This window comes from Arachis hypogaea, chromosome 16 (genome assembly GCF_003086295.3).
Source record: "Arachis hypogaea cultivar Tifrunner chromosome 16, arahy.Tifrunner.gnm2.J5K5, whole genome shotgun sequence".
NCBI lineage: Eukaryota > Viridiplantae > Streptophyta > Magnoliopsida > Fabales > Fabaceae > Arachis > Arachis hypogaea.
The window spans coordinates 79,290,118-79,307,466 of record NC_092051.1 but is presented as its reverse complement, the minus strand read 5'-3'; the positions used below and the strand labels follow the sequence as shown (position 1 = coordinate 79,307,466).

Genomic DNA, 17,349 nt, shown 5'->3' with positions numbered 1-17,349 from the left:
TGGTGATCATCTTATTTTGAGCCAGCAGTGCATCTACGTTGCTTAACTCCATCACTCCTCTAGTGTTGCCTCTTTCAGAAGCATAGAAGTAGTCATTCTCAGCTACAGTCTCAATGACATCTATGGCTTCTTCAATGGTCTTCTTCTTGTTCAGAGATCCCCTGGATGAGTGGTCTACTACCGTCTTTGATTCATAAGAAAGACCTTCATAGAAAATGTGTAACTGCACCCATTTATTGAACATATCTGGCGGGCACCTTCTTGTCAAGTCTTTAAACCTCTCCCATGCTTCATAGAGGGTTTCACTATCTTGTTGCCTGAAGGTTTGTACCTCAGCTCTCAACCTGTTGATTCTTTGAGGAGGATAGAATTTCGCCAAGAATTTGTTCACCACATCTTCCCAGGTTGTTAAGATCTCCTTCGGGAAAGATTCCAGCCATTTAGATGCTTTGTCCTTGAGTGAAAAGGGGAACAAAAACAATCTATAGGTGTCGGGATGAACACCATTAGACTTCACAGTATCACATATCCTCAGGAAGGTGGTTAGATGTTAATTAGGGTCTTCTTGGACACTTCCTCCGAATGAACAGTTGTTCTGAACAAGGGTGATGAGCTGTGGCTTTAGTTCAAAGTTATTGGCATGTATGGTTGGCTTTTGGATGCTACTTCCACAGTTTCCTAGGTTTGGGTTTATATAAGAGCCTAAAACTCTTCTCTGTTGTCCAGCATGATGCACTGGACCTTCTTTGCCATGGTTGTGAGCCTCTTCTTCATGATGGTTCTCCATATTCTCATCCATGTCTGGTTCAAAATACTCCTCCTCTTTCTCAGCACTAACAACTCTCTTTCCTCTTGCTTCCCTCCTTAGTCTAAGGAAGGTCCTCTCAGGTTCAGAATCAAAGGAAGTTGAAGTCCCGCTTCTTCTACCTGTCATACAACCAACAAGGCACAAGCAAGAAGGAGACAAATGCAGGAAGTATTCTTGTCAGAAATGCTGTTAGTGTGAGTGATGCAATATATCAAATAGTTAGTAGGTTAGTGAACTGAATTGTAACAAATAAGAGAACACCACAAACGGGTAGGGGGTAAAGGAAAGAAAATAACTAAAACTGAAAGTAAATTACTCAAACAGAAATTAAATCAAACAAAAGAAAAAAAATGCTCAATCTAGTTATCCACCAATTTAATCATTGTTGATACAAAATCAATCCCCGGCAACGGTGCCATAAACTTGATGCACGGAAACTTGTCTCTCAACAAATTTCCCTCGGCAAGTATACCAAATTGTCGTTAAGTAAAAACTCAAAATAGAGTGAGGTCGAATCCCACAGGGATTGAGTTGATATTTGTAGAAACGTAAATGGTGGGAAAGTAAATAACAGAAAGTGTAATTGCTGGAAATAAAGTGCGAAATGTAAATGGCAGAAAGTAAATTGCAAAATCTTAAATGGGGAATTGGGGAAATGAACATGAAAGTAAATGGCAAAAAGTAAAGAGAATGGGTAAGATCAGAAATGGGTGATTCATCGGGCTTAGGAGACGTTGTATTCTCCGGATCAAGTTAATTCTCATCTCTTCCTCAATCAATGCATTCATTGATCTCCTTGGCAATCTTAAGTGATTGGATTCCAATTCCTTGGCAATCCAATCTCTCAAATCTTAATCAATAACCAATTCCTTGGTCTAATTGCTCATGAGAAGATATGAAGTATGGTCACTGATTATACCACATGTATTCCCAAATCAAAGTGTTGGTAGGATTATATGTCACCATATCCATCCAAACCCCAATTTGGTCCAACATGAGATAGCATTTCTAGCATGATCTCTTCATTCCTCTTCCAAGGTCCGAAGAGATCCAAGTATGAATAGCTTCTTTTCCAAGACAACTACCCAATAGGATGAAGATTGAAAGCTTTATAGAAAAATCAAGAGAAAAGAAAGAAGAAGAATAATGAAAACTATTATTGATCCATCAAATTACAACAGAGCTCTCTAACCCAATGAAAGGGGTTTAGTTGTTCATAGCTCTGGGAATGAAAAGTGTTCACACCCTGGGTCGAGCTATCCGACCCGAGATGTTCAGTAACAAAGCGACCGACCTCTTCAGGTCAGGCTATCCGACCTCTTCTCAAAGAGCTCGGCCAAATCGATAGGAAAGCCCAGTAAAGGGTCCAAATAGAGGATCACGACCCCAATCCAAAGGCAGTCCAAGTCTATAGAGATAAAGGCGGTTCCCTTAAAGATAAGCTGACCTCACCCAAAGATAAGATAAGATAAAATAAGATAACTAACTTATCTTATCTAAAAAGGTCACTCCACACCATTATAAATACACTGGAGCACCCAGGTATAACTCATACTCTGATTCTACATAAAAACCTGCTAATACCCTTGCTAACTTAAGCATCAGAGTCCCTTGCAGGTATCCCCACCCTCCGGTGATAAAGGATCAACAGTGCAGCTAGCTCAACACGTTAGACACAACAGCTCCGGTCGTCATTCATCAGCTGGACACATCATCTCTGACCAGCACAGAAGATCTCGTCCGAGATCGACCTACAGTTTCAAGTAACCCTCGGAACATTGGTACCGTTGTCGGGGACCTTGGAAGTCATCCCATCACTATGGCGGACGACCATGACAACGACCACGATTCAGATCTAGAGGATAGAACACCACACAAAAACGCAAGCAATACGCTGAAAGATACCCCGGAATCTAACGGGGACAAAAACTCATCAAATCTAAGAGTGATAGAAGCGCTTCAAGATCGTTTAAAGCAACTTGAAAAAGAAACCCAGCACCAACGAGAAGTTGGGAAGAATCTACAAGGAGAGGTAAGGCAATGCCGAGAATTAGAAGATAAACTTCTAAAACTCGAAGCCGATCTCAAAGCCAAAACTACTTGGTCCACCCCTGAGGATAACTCTCGCAAAGATCAAGATCCATTGACTAGGGAAATCATGAAGACCAAAATCCCCAAGGACTTCAAACTTCTGGATATGACTTTGTACGATGGCACTACAGATCCCAACCATCACCTCAGCAATTTCAGAAGTAGAATGTACCTCACTGACGCCTCAGATGTAGTTCGCTGCAAAGCTTTTCCAACAACTCTCACAAAGACAGCAATTAGATGGTTCGACAACCTACCTCCGAAGTCCATCTCAAGCTTTGATGACTTAGCCAAAAAGTTCCTGACCAGATTCTCCATCCAAAAAGATAAGGCTAGGCACGCCCCCAGCTTATTAGGAATTAAGCAAGGAGAATGGAAAAGCCTTCGCAACTACATGGAAAGATTCAACAAAACATGCCTAGACATACAAAGCCTACCAACAGAGGCTGCCATCATGGGCCTCATCAATGGCCTAAGAGAGGGACCTTTTAGCTAATCTATATGAAAGAAGTACCCACATTTCTGGACGAAGTGCAGGAACGAGCGAAAAAATACATCAACATGGAAGAAAATTCTCGACTAGGAGAAACTTCAAAATCTGGATTCGCCTATCGAGACAAAGATAAAAAGTCCAAAAGAAGGAAGATTGACAAGGGGAAAAAATTAAAAAATATCATAATTACACCCCTCTTAGGGTGTCCCTGGTGGATGTTTACAAAGAAGTCTGCCACACAGAAAAAATACCGCCAGCTTGACCACTCAAAGGCAAAAGAGGAGGAGGAAACCGGAATGAATATTGAGAATACCATCGAGTCCGTGGACACTCCACCAACGAATGCTTTGACTTAAAAATATCATAGAAAAATTAGTGAGAGAAGGAAAACTAGATCGGTATCTGGCCACCCGGGACAATGAGCAAAGAAAAAGAAGAAGAGACGAGGAGGTTGGAAGAACCGAGCGATCACCTCGTACACCAGAAAGACATGTCCATATGATATACGGAGGATTCGCAGGAGGAGGAATCTCCAAATCATCTCGCAAAAGATATCTCAAAGAAGTATATCATGTCGAAGGAAAGGAGGAAGCACCCGACATCCCCGCAATTACGTTTACCAAGGAAGATGCATCCGGCATCATCTCAAGACACGACGATCCCATGGTCATCACCATTATACTGGAAAATGCAAATCTCCACCGCACACTAATAGACCAAGGGAGCTCCGCCGACATCTTATTCAAAACTGCCTTCGACAAGCTCGGCCTGGAAGATAAAGAACTCAAAGCATATCCAAACAGCCTGTTCGGACTGGGAGACACTCCAGTGCAACCACTGGGATACATCCCGCTACACACAACCTTCAAAAAAGGAAACCAATCCAGAACACTCAAAATAGACTACATCGTGGTCGACGTAAGTTCAGCCTACAACGCCCTAATTGGTCGGACAACATTAAATCAACTCGGCGCAATAGTTTCAACTCCACATCTATGCATGAAATTCTCAACTGCAGAAGGGATAGCTACGATAAAAGTAGATCAGAAGATAGCACGCCGCTGTTATAACGAAAGTCTAAACCTCAGAAGCAGAGGAGAAGAATTCCACACAATCAAACTCGGAGGAGTTCAGAGGCGTGAAGAACTCCGTCCACAACCTGAAGGTGAAATAGAGAAAGTCCAGATCGGAGACATCCCGGACAAAACAACCAATATCGGCACGACTCTAAAAGGAGATATAAAAGAATCACTCGTACAGTTCTTACGAGACAACGTCGACATCTTTGCATGGAAGGCTACAGACTTGCCAGGCATAGACCCCGAGTTAATGTTTCATAAGCTAGTAGTCTACCCTGGATATCGGCCAGTACAACAGAGGCGTAGAAAGCTCGGACCCGAAAGATCCCAAGCTGTGGAAGAGCAGGTACAAGCTCTACTGGAGGCAGGATTCATAAGAGAAGTCAAGTACCCATTATGGTTAGATAATTTTGTCTTGGTGAAAAAATCAAACGGGAAGTGGTGAATGTGCACTGACTATACAGATCTCAACAAAGCCTACCCAAAAGACCCTTATCCACTCCCAAGTATCGACGCTCTGGTAGATGCCTCCTCCGGATATAAATACCTCTCATTTATGGATGTATATTCTGGATACAATCAAATCCCCATGTATCCACCCGATTAAGAAAAAAACCTCGTTTTTAACACCAAAAGCAAATTACTGCTACATTGTGATGCCTTTTGGTCTCAAGAACGCGGGAGCTACTTATCAAAGGCTAATGAATAAAGTCTTTTCAGATCATATTAGAAAATCCATGGAAGTATACGTGGACGACATGTTAATAAAAACACAAATTGAAGAGACATTATTGTCCGACCTGATCCAAGTGTTCAACACTATAAGGAAGCATGGCATGCGACTCAATCCTGCAAAATGCACCTTTACAGTAGAAGCAGGCAAGTCCTTTAACCGGGCTTACGGTTTACTGGTGCAGCTTAGCACCAGCACTCTCTGATGAATTTAGCAATGCTAAGGCCTCATTATACATGTTTTATTCTCATAATAAATATGTTACTAGTGTCATTTATGCTAGTAGCTCAGAAAATAATTTTTAGAGATGTTTTTACAAGTGTTCCAATACATCTAGTTTTAGTAGTTGTACACCTGAGATATTTTAATATTATTTTAACCCACCTCCAAGCCAAACAATCACAAGTCACCTTACACCCCCAAGACCTCCAAGGCTGTCTCATTTCATCATTTTGGCCGAAAATAACAAGAGAGAAAAGAGAGAAACTTTCATGAACACTTAATCTTCAAAGCTTGATTTCTTCTGAACTAAAACTAAAATCAAAACTCCGATTTCACCAAAATGATCCTCTCTTCTTCCTCTACATAACCATGTGACTTATCAAGGCTGAAAATAAGGTGAGATGGCTGTCTCCCTCCCATTTCAATTCGGTTTTCAAGGAAAACCATGCAAAACATGTGTTTTCTTGATGTTCTTCCTTAGGAATCATGCTTAACTTGACTTCAGGGCCAAGAAACGTGAATTTGCAGCAAGTCTAAGGTGAGATATCTCTTCCGAACATATTGAGTGAGATTTGGTCAGTTGAGAGTGTTTGGATTTAAAGTTGTTCTTTATGTGATTTAGGAGGAAAAAGTGCTTAAGGACCACCTGAAAGTTTAACCGAATTAGGCGCAGCAAAACCAGGTAGGGTGTCACGAAATTATTCTTGATTATTTGTTTTTGAGTTGTGTGAATGTTATATTATTTGGCTGTGCTAAAAATTGGTTGCATATATGATTGATTCTTGGTGAAAATTTGGTGAAATTCTAATGAAATTTGATGAAATTTAAGCTTTAAAGTTCATGTTCTTGGGGCAGCTGGAAAAACGTAACCCTAAGCTTAAATTGAGGTTCAATTTGTGTTGAAATCATGTAGAAAAGATGGGGTTTTAGTGGCTGCTAATTTATTTTGAATTTTGGTAAAAATCGGTTGCTGAAAAGACTGAAAAACGGGTAAAAACAGAGAAAGAATTTGAAGAATATACGAAGAAGACGAAGAACACTTTGAGTGTGGTGAAGAACATTGAAGAACACCTTTTAGATCATAGAAAGGGCAAGGAAGTAAATATTTTGGTGTTTGAGGGGTTATTTTGTAATTTCGGAAAGTTAGGGTGGTTAAAGTAGAAATATTAAAAGTTACGGGTGGTAAAAAGTGAATTTTAAAGGTTAAAAGTTAAAGTGGGGTAATTTTCGAAAATATATTAATAAAATAATAGATAATAATAAAATATTAAATAATAATATTTAATTAAAAATAATATTTTAATAAAAATAATAAAATAATGTGGAAAAGGCAGTTTTCTGTAAAAGCTTTAGAAAGACAACTTTAAGCGCAGAATCTCATAATTACCTTCAAAAAAAACTTAGGGAGTGGTAAAAACATATTAGTGAGGCAAAGATAAAGGAAAGATAAAAAGTTAAAGAAGAGATAAAAATCAAGGAAAAGTCTGTAAAGTACTAATGATAGAAAAATAGACAGAAATTAGTGAACGAACTAGGGCAACATAGTTAGTCCTTAGGTTGCGACTAGAGTTAGGTATTATATGAAAAGTTAAACTGTTTCAGTATAGACTTAATGAACCTATACTTGGGACAGGCATACTATTCATACCGAAATTTACATAAGCTTTAAATACATACGTTAAGCAGAAAAATCAGAGCAGAGTAAAGAAAACACAGAGAACAGAGTAACCAGAGAAAAGTAAAGAGATACAGAGAAAAGAGTAATCAGAGCAGAGTAAAAATTTAAAGTGAAAAGAGTAATATGATAAAGAGAATAAAGAACAAGCAGAGGGCCTGTTGAAAGGTCATTTGTTGCGTTAAGGCAACTTCAGAGATATTTGTATATTCAACTGCTGCTTTTCTGTTAGCCCTAGAGGTTCTGTAGGCCCAAGTTCACCTACAGTAAGTTGTTATTCCTGTAGGCCGATGTTCACCTGCAGTGAATATGAATTATGTATCTCAGGGTGTTGCTCCTGTAGGCCGAAGTTCACCTACAGAGAGTTAAAATACCTATAAGCCAAAGTTCACTTACAGGGGCTCTATTTCTGTAAGCCGAAGTTCACTTACAGAGGTGCTATTTCTGTAGGCCGGAGTTCACCTACAGAAATTTGTTCTGCTGTAATTAGACTATTTCTATAAGCCGAAGTTCACTTACAGAGGTGTTATTTCTGTAGGCCGAAGTTCACCTACAGAAAGTTGTTGTGTTGTGTTTAGACTATTCCTGTAAGCCGAAGTTCACTTATGGCAGTGCTATTTCTGTAGGCCAAAGTTCACCTACAGAAAATAAGCCATATCTAGGACTAGTTCCTAGGTAATGTCGGGCTGCAGGGTGTAAACCGACACGTGAGCTCATGGCCTGCATAGGACAGACATGCATCATACTTGGTTGCGCATTTCCTCTGTTATGATTGTTGTTTGAATGTATGCTTTCTTTGTTTTCATTCTATTCTCTGTGTCTGTGTTTTATTTTCTTGTATTCTTTTGTTTGTGTTTTGCTTTCTGTTTTCTCTATTTATCTGTTTCTTCTGTCTATTGCTTCTCGGTATTCTGCTATTTATCTGCTAAACAACACGAAATTAATGAACTTAACTAATAACCCCGACCCTACTAAGAACTCCCCAGTTCTTACCCCTTCTCTCTCCCTTCCCCCTTCAGATGGAAGTAAGAGTACCTTATAGTAGCTCGTTGATGATGGTTCTGCAAAGAGGATTCTGCTCTAGATAGTCTTCTGAGTCTAGGGTGAATATCGTTCCCTGTTTATATATATATACTGTGAGACTAGCCAATGTCTACAGCCCGTTCGTTCTTGAACTTTAACTTAAATCCTGTGTACGAGACTCCTGTTGTGTGGCTACTTGATGAGGTACCAGAGAGACGTTATATGGCAATGTCTGATCGTGCAAAAGAGTATTAGATGATGTTCTACCTTTTGCTGATGTTCCACCTGACTTAATTTTTGAAGACTTAGAACGTACTTTCCGTCGCTTTAGTAGTTTAGAGGGACTAGGTGAGTATAGAGTCTAGGCTAGCCTAGGTGCCAGCTTAGGGACTTCTTGAACAGGTCAGGGCCTAGGATGTTGTATGTATATATATGTATATAGTTATTATCTAGCTATATCTAGGGGTGTTCTAACTAAAAGTCTATACTCTAATAAAGCTTGAATCACTGAATGTTGTTGACTACCTGTGATATATTTATGCGTGGTTGTTTATAACTGTTTTATCTGTTATCAGTTCTGAATTGATTATGAATGATTCTGTTTATTAATTCAAATGTTTTCAAAAAAAAAAAGTACCTCGCAAACTAACTATGCTTTTAACAACGAATCATGCTCATATAATAAATACTAGATAATAATTAGGATGACAAATTGGTAGCACTCAGTTTCCGGTATGTCCTAGGCGTACTGAAAATTGGGTCGTTACAATTTGGTATCAGAGCAGTTTGTTCCCAGTAGAGCCTGGGGAGTGGACTGACTATGCTTCATTGCCCAGTCTGCTTGTGTGTCCCATGCTGTTAGGGTATCTTTAAGATACATTTGGCATGAATGTCTATGAGCGCTCATTTTGGGAAAGTTCGTGCCTTACTTGAAATATTAAGACTGGTCACCTTAATGTTGATTGTTTGGTGCAGATAGGACCTTAATGACGGTGAATAGGCATAGTTTAATAAAGCTCTGAATGACAAATCGATCCGAGGTACAGCTATCCTAATAGCTGTTATGATATACATGGCAATGACTATGTTAGATTTGGATGCTGTAAGGAACAGACCTACCTCTTCGTCAGGATGGCTTGAAGAAAGTAGATCACTTGAAGATGGATTCTGCACGTCGCAGAAATTTTGAGGGCAAAATTTTCCTTTAGGAGGGTAGAATGTAACAACCCCGATTTTCGAGGACGCGAGATCTTTTCTGAAGGCACGTATTTCACCGGAAGATCAGTAAAGGAAACACCTCTTCTGTATCATCAAGCGTCTCAATCCTCATTGTCATTATATTATCATTAACTCAGGACCTTAGTCGAGACAAGCTCAATAACGCAATCACGAAGAACCTAGTTTTTGAACCGTATCGGTTAGGAGTTTTGATTCGGTTTTTCGTAAATAGTCTCAATTTGATGAACCGGACTCGATTCATGAGAGAAGAGAGATAATATTATAATATGATCATTATATTAGTATTAGAATATGCTTGAATGATATTATAAGGTTACCTGGTCTGTTTTTGTTAAAAACAGAAAATCGGTTTAACCGGGTTTACGGTTTACTGGTGCAGCTTAGCACCAGCACTCTCTGATGAATTTAGCAATCCTAAGGCCTCATTATACATGTTTTATTCTCATAATAAATATTTTACTAGTGTCATTTATGCTAGTTGCTCAGAAAATAATTTTTAGAGATATTTTTACAAGTGTTCCGATACATCTAGTTTTAGTAGTTGTACACCTGAGATATTTTAATATTATTTTAACCCACCTCCAAGCCAACCAATCACAAGTCACCTTACACCCCCAAGACCTCCAACGCTGTCTCATTTCATCATTTTGGCCGAAAATAACAAGAGAGAAAAGAGAGAAACTTTCATGAACACTAATCTTCAAAGCTTGATTTCTTCTGAACTAAAACTCAAATCAAAACTCCGATTTCACCAAAATGATCCTCTCTTCTTCCTCTACATAACCATGTGACTTATCAAGGCTGAAAATAAGGTGAGATGGCTGTCTCCCTCCCATTTCAATTCGGTTTTCAAGGAAAACCATGCAAAACATGTGTTTTCTTGATGTTCTTCCTTAAGAATCATGCTTAACTTGTCTTCAGGGCCAAGAAACGTGAATTTGCAGCAATTCTAAGGTGAGATATATCTTCCTAACATATTGAGTGAGATTTGGTCAGTTGAGAGTGTTTGGATTTAAAGTTGTTCTTTATGTGATTTAGGAGGAAAAAGTGCTTAAGGACCATCTGAAAGTTTAACCGAATTAGGAGCAGCAAAACCAGGTAGGGTGTCACGAAATTAATCTTGATTATTTGTGTTTGAGTTGTGTGAATGTTATATTATTTGGCTGTGCTAAAAATTGGTTGCATATGTGATTGATTCTTGGTGAAAATTTGGTGAAATTCTGATGAAATTTGATGAAATTTAAGCTTTAAAGTTCATGTTCTTGGGGCAGCTGGAAAAACGAAACCCTAAGCTTAAATTGAGGTTCAATTTGTGTTGAAATCATGTAGAAAAGATGGGGTTTTAGTGGCTGCTAATTTATTTTGAATTTTGGTAAAAATCAGTTGCTGAAAAGACTGAAAAACGGGTAAAAACAGAGAAGAATTTGAAGAATATACGAAGAACACGAAGAACACTTTGAGTGTGGTGAAGAACATTGAAGAACACCTTTTAGATCATAGAAAGGGCAAGGAAGTAAATATTTTGGTGTTTGAGGGGTTATTTTGTAATTTCGAAAAGTTAGGGTGGTTAAAGTAGAAATATTAAAAGTTACGAATGGTAAAAAGTGAATTTTAAAGGTTAAAAGTTAAAGTGGGGTAATTTTCGAAAATATATTAATAAAATAATAGATAATAATAAAATATTAAATAATTATATTTAATTAAAAATAATAATTTAATAAAAATAATAAAATAATGCGAAAAAGGCAGTTTTCTGTAAAAGCTTTAGAAAGACAACTTTAAGCGCAGAATCTCATAATTACCTTCACAAAAAACTTAGGGAGTGGTAAAAACATATTAGTGAGGCAAAGATAAAGGAAAGATAAAAAGTTAAAGAAGAGATAAAAATCAAGCAAAAGACTGTAAAGTACTAATGACAGAAAAATAGACAGAAATTAGTGAACGAACTAGGGCAACATAGTTAGTCCTTAAGTTGCGACTAGAGTTAGGTATTATATGAAAAGTTAAATTGTTTCAGTATAGACTTAATGAACCTATACTTGGGACAGGCATACTATTCATACCGAAATTTACATAAGCTTTAAATACATACGTTAAGCAGAGAAATCAGAGCAGAGTAAAGAAAACACAGAGAACAGAGTAACCAAAGAAAAGTAAAGAGATACAGAGAAAAGAGTAATCAGAGCAGAGTAAAAATTTAAAGTGAAAAGAGTAATATGATAAAGAGAATAAAGAACAAGCAGAGGGCCTGTTGAAAGGTCATTTGTTGCGTTAAGGCAACTGCAGAGATATTTGTATATTCAACTGCTGCTTTTCTGTTAGCCCTAGAGGTCCTGTAGGCCCAAGTTCACCTACAGTAAGTTGTTATTCCTGTAGGCCGAAGTTCACCTGCAGTGAATATCAATTATGTATCTCAAGGTGTTGCTCCTGTAGGCCGAAGTTCACCTACAGAGAGTTGTAATACCTGTAAGCCAAAGTTCACTTACAGGGGCTCTATTTCTGTAAGCCGAAGTTCACTTACAGAGGTGCTATTTCTGTAGGCCAAAGTTCACCTACAGAAATTTGTTGTGTTGTGTTTAGACTATTCCTGTAAGCCGAAGTTCACTTATGGGAGTGCTATTTCTGTAGGCCGAAGTTCGCCTACAGAAAATAAGCCATATCTAGGACTAGTTCCTAGGTAATGTCGGGTTGCAGGGTGTAAACCGACACGTGAGCTCATGGCCTGCATAGGACAGACATGCATCATACTTGGTTGCGCATTTCCTCTGTTATGATTGTTGTTTGAATGTATGCTTTCTTTGTTTTCATTCTATTCTCTATGTCTGTGTTTTGTTTTCTTGTATTCTTTTGTTTGTGTTTTGCTTTCTGTTTTCTCTATTTATCTATTTCTTCTATGTATTACTTCTCGGTATTCTGCTATTTATCTGCTAAATAACACGGAATTAATGAACTTAACTAATAACCCCGACCCTACTAAGAACTCCCCAGTTCTTACCCCTTCTCTCTCCCTTCCCCCTTCAGATGGAAGTAAGAGTACCTTACAGTAGCTCGTTGATGATGGTTCTGCAAAGAGGATTCTGCTCTAGATAGTCTTCTGAGTCTAGGGTGAATATCGTTCCCTGTTTATATATATATACTGTGAGACTAGCCAATGTCTACACCCCGTTTGTTCTTGAACTTTAACTTAAATCCTGTGTACGAGACTCCTGTTGTGTGGCTACTTGATGAGGTACCAGAGAGAAGTTATATGGCAATGTCTGATCGTGCAAAAGAGTAGTAGATGATGTTCTACCTTTTGCTGATGTTCCACCTGACTTGATTTTTGAAGACTTAGAACGTACTTTCCGTCGCTTTAGTAGTTTAGAGGGACTAGGTGAGTATAGAGTCTAGGCTAGCCTAGGTGCCAGCTTAGGGACTTCTTGAACAGGTCAGGGCCTAGGATGTTGTATGTATATATATGTATATAGTTATTATCTAGCTATATCTAGGGGTGTTCTAACTAAAAGTCTATACTCTAATAAAGCCTGAATCACTGAATGTTGTTGACTACCTGTGATATATTTATGTGTGGTTGTTTATAACTGTTTATCTGTTATCAGTTCTGAATTGATTATGAATGATTCTGTTTATTAATTCAAACGTTTTAAAAAAAAAGTACCTCACAAACTAACTATGCTTTTAACAACGAATCATGCTCATATAATAAATACTAGATAATAATTAGGATGACAAATTGGTAGCACTCAGTTTCCGGTATGTCCTAGGCGTACTGAAAATTGGGTCATTACAATTTGGTATCAGAGCAGTTCGTTCCCAGTAGATCCTGGGGAGTGGACTGACTATGCTTCATTGCACAGTCTGTTTGTGTGTCCCATGCTGTTAGGGTATCTTTAAGTTACATTTGGCATGAATGTCTATGAGCGCTCATTTTGGGAAAGTTCGTGCCTTACTTGAAATGTTAAGACTGGTCACCTTAATGTTGATTGTTTGGTGCAGATAGGACCTTAATGACTGTGAATAGGCATAGTTTAATCGAGCTCTGAATGACAAATCGATCCGAGGTACAGCTATCCTAATAGCTGTTATGATATACATGGCAATGACTATGTTAGATTTGGATGCTGTAAGGAACAGACCTACCTCTTCGTCAGGATGGCTTGAAGAAAGTAGATCACTTGAAGATGGATTCTGCACGTGGCTGAAATTTTGAGGGCAAAATTTTCCTTTAGGAGGGTAGAATGTAACAACCCCAATTTTCGAGTACGCGAGATCTTTTCTGAAGGCACGTATTTCACCGGAAGATCAGTAAAGGAAACACCTATTCTGTATCATCAAGCATCTCAATCCTCGTTGTCATTATATTATCTTTAACTCAGGACCTTAGTCGAGACAAGCTCAATAACGCAATCACAAAGAACCTAGTTTTTGAACCGTATCGGTTAGGAGTTTTGATTCAGTTTTTCGTAAATACTCTCAATTTGATGAACCAGACTCGATTCATGAGAGAAGAGAGATAATATGATAATATTATCATTATATTAGTATTAGAACATGCTTGAGTGATATTATAAGGTTACCTGGTCTGTTTTTGTTAAAAACAGAAAATCGGTTTAACCGGGTTTACGGTTTACTGGTGCAGCTTAGCACCAGCACTCTCTGATGAATTTAGCAATGCTAAGGCCTCATTATACATGTTTTATTCTCATAATAAATATGTTACTAGTGTCATTTATGCTAGTAGCTCAGAAAATAATTTTTAGAGATATTTTTACAAGTGTTCCGATACATCTAGTTTTAGTAGTTGTACACTTGAGATATTTTAATATTATTTTAACCCACCTCCAAGTCAACCAATCACAAGTCACCTTATACCCCCAAGACCTCCAAGGCTGTCTCATTTCATCATTTTGGCCGAAAATAACAAGAGAGAAAAGAGAGAAACTTTCATGAACACTTAATCTTCAAAGCTTGATTTCTTCTGAACTAAAGCTCAAATCAAAACTCCGATTTCACCAAAATGATCCTCTCTTCTTCCTCTAAATAACCATGTGACCTATCAAGGCTAGAAATAAGGCAAGATGGCTTTCTCCCTCCCATTTCAATTTGGTTTTCAAGGAAAACCATGCAAAACATGTGTTTTCTTGATGTTCTTCCTTAGGAATCATGCTTAACTTGACTTCAGGGCCAAGAAACGTGAATTTCCAGCAAGTCTAAGGTGAGATATCTCTTCCTAACATACTGAGTGAGATTTGGTCAGTTGAGAGTGTTTGGATTTAAAGTTGTTCTTTATGTGATTTAGGAGGAAAAAGTGCTTAAGGACCATCTGAAAGTTTAACCGAATTAGGAGAAGCAAAACCAGGTAGGGTGTCACGAAATTAATCTTGATTATTTGTATTTGAGTTGTGTGAATGTTGTATTATTTGGCTGTGCTAAAAATTGGTTGCATATATGATTGATTCTTGGTGAAAATTTGGTGAAATTCTGATGAAATTTGATGAAATTTAAGCTTTAAAGTTCATGTTCTTGGGGCAGCTGGAAAAACGAAAACCTAAGCCTAAATTGAGGTTCAATTTGTGTTGAAATCATGTAGAAAATATGGGGTTTTAGTGGCTGCTAATTTGTTTTGAATTTTGGTAAAAATCAGTTGCTGAAAAGACTGAAAAACGGGTAAAAACAGAGAAAGAATTTGAAGAATATACGAAGAACACGAAGAACACTTTGAGTGTGGTGAAGAACATTGAATAACACCTTTTAGATCTTAGAAAGGGCAAGGAAGTAAATATTTTGGTGTTTGAGGGGTTATTTTGTAATTTCTGAAATTTAGGGTGGTTAAAGTAGAAATATTAAAAGTTACGGGTGGTAAAAAGTGAATTTTAAAGGTTAAAAGTTAAAGTGGGGTAATTTTCGAAAATATATTAATAAAATAATAGATAATAATAAAATATTAAATAATTATATTTAATTAAAAATAATATTTTAATAAAAATAATAAAATAATGCGAAAAAGGCAGTTTTCTGTAAAAGCTTTAGAAAGACAACTTTAAGCACAGAATCTCATAATTACCTTCACAAAAAACTTAGGGAGTGGTAAAAAAATATTAGTGAGGCAAAGATAAAAGAAAGATAAAAAGTTAAATAAGAGATAAAAATCAAGGAAAAGTCTGTAAAGTACTAATGATAGAAAAACAGACAGAAATTAGTGAACGAACTAGGGCAACATAGTTAGTCCTTAAGTTGCGACTAGGGTTAGGTATTATATGAAAAGTTAAACTGTTTCAGTATAGACTTAATGAACCTATACTCGGGACAGGCATACTATTCATACCGAAATTTACATAAGCTTTAAATACATACGTTAAGCAGAAAAATTAGAGCAGAGTAAAGAAAACACAGAGAATAGAGTAACCAGAGAAAAAAGTAAAGAGATACAGAGAAAAGAGTAATCAGAGCAGAGTAAAAATTTAAAGTGAAAAGAGTAATATGATAAAGAGAATAAAGAACAAGCAGAGGGCCTGTTGAAAGGACATTTGTTGCGTTAAGGCAACTCTAGAGATATTTGTATATTCAACTGCTGCTTTTTTATTGGCGTGGGTTGAGGCACAGAGTTGGCCCAAAAGTGGCGCAACTCTCTGATTTTTGGCCCACAAAACTAAAATGCGCAGCCGACGCGCGCGCACGCCTTGTGCTTGCGTGTGGCTTGCTCTTCTTCTCCTTTCTCTTTTTTTTTTCTCTTTTTTTTTTTGATGAGCATCTAAAGATCTCATAACTTCCCATCTTTCTCGAAAACTCTAGAACTAGCTAAGGTGCAAGATTAAGCACATTTTGAGACATAGGGCAAATTATAAACAACTTGAGAAAACTTGTAATTCAAGCAAAAACTCAATTCAAAAAAAATTCATCCCTCATTAAAGCACAAAATGCATAAACACCTTAGTTAAACAAAGAGAAATATACCAAGAAGTAAAGAAACTATATACAATGGAACCCAATTCGTTCATTCATTATATCTACAAGAGAATGGAAAGAGTTTACCATGGGGGGGGGGTGTCTCCCACCAAGCACTTTTAGTTTAAGTCCTTAAGTTGGACCTTGGGAGGCTTCTTGTCAAGGTGGCTTATGCTTGTATCCATCCTTAAACCTCCAAAAGTGCTTGTCCTTCAATCGGTTGTCAGAAGTTCCAACCTTCTTCATTAAGCTTTGGTGAGGTTCTTTCCAAGATGTGAGCTCCCGAGAATGACTACCATAGGATAATCCAGGATCTCATATCTTGTCTTCGCACCCATCTTCTAGTTGATTGCCTTGATTTTGTCCGGGTGACGAGAAAGCAGAATTCTCGCGGAAGCACTAGATTACTCTCCTAGACCCATTTAATTTAGCATTACACCAATGCATGCTCTCTAATTTTGAGCTTCCCACTATAATGAGCCTAGATTTAGAATGCCAACCACTAAACATCCTTCTCTTTCGCTTAATTCCACAAAGCGCCCTAAGTTGGCCATCCGTTTCGAGCAAACCATACTCAAGTGGGATAATAAAGCTGAGAGTTAGAAGTTTTACCCACTCAAACGGAGGATTGTATGACGAACTAGGTGGAGGGGTTCCCAAAGGTCTTGATAAAGCGTGTTCTACTCCCGTCCATCCTCTTCTGAAGGTTTCCACCATTTGGCGAGGTTCTTCAAGTTCATCCTCATGCCAAGCTTCCTCAAGTTCACATTCTTCTTCACCAATTTCTTCTATTTCTTTCCCATCACTCTCATCGTAGATAGGAGACAAAGTAAAATTTACCTCATCATCGAATCTAGACAATTCGGGGAAGGATTCTTCAAACCGAGAGGATCATATGTTGATTCGGAATCATCATAAATAGGAGCGTTTGTTGCTTGGAATACTTCTCCCAGTTCTTCACTCGCATTAGGCCTTGGAGGTTGTACGTCCTCCTCAACTTTGCTTTCCAATCTACTGGGGGAAGGTTCAACAAGATCGTCA

General features: G+C 37.9%; 1 non-coding gene across 1 annotated transcript; it reads left to right on the top strand.

Moving 5' to 3' along the window:
• Positions 1-239: 239 nt before the first annotated feature.
• LOC112761447 (small nucleolar RNA R71) lies at positions 240-346 on the top strand. The gene has a single exon (XR_003181841.1). It is a non-coding gene; the product is annotated as a small nucleolar RNA R71 (small nucleolar RNA).
• Positions 347-17,349: the final 17,003 nt, after the last annotated feature.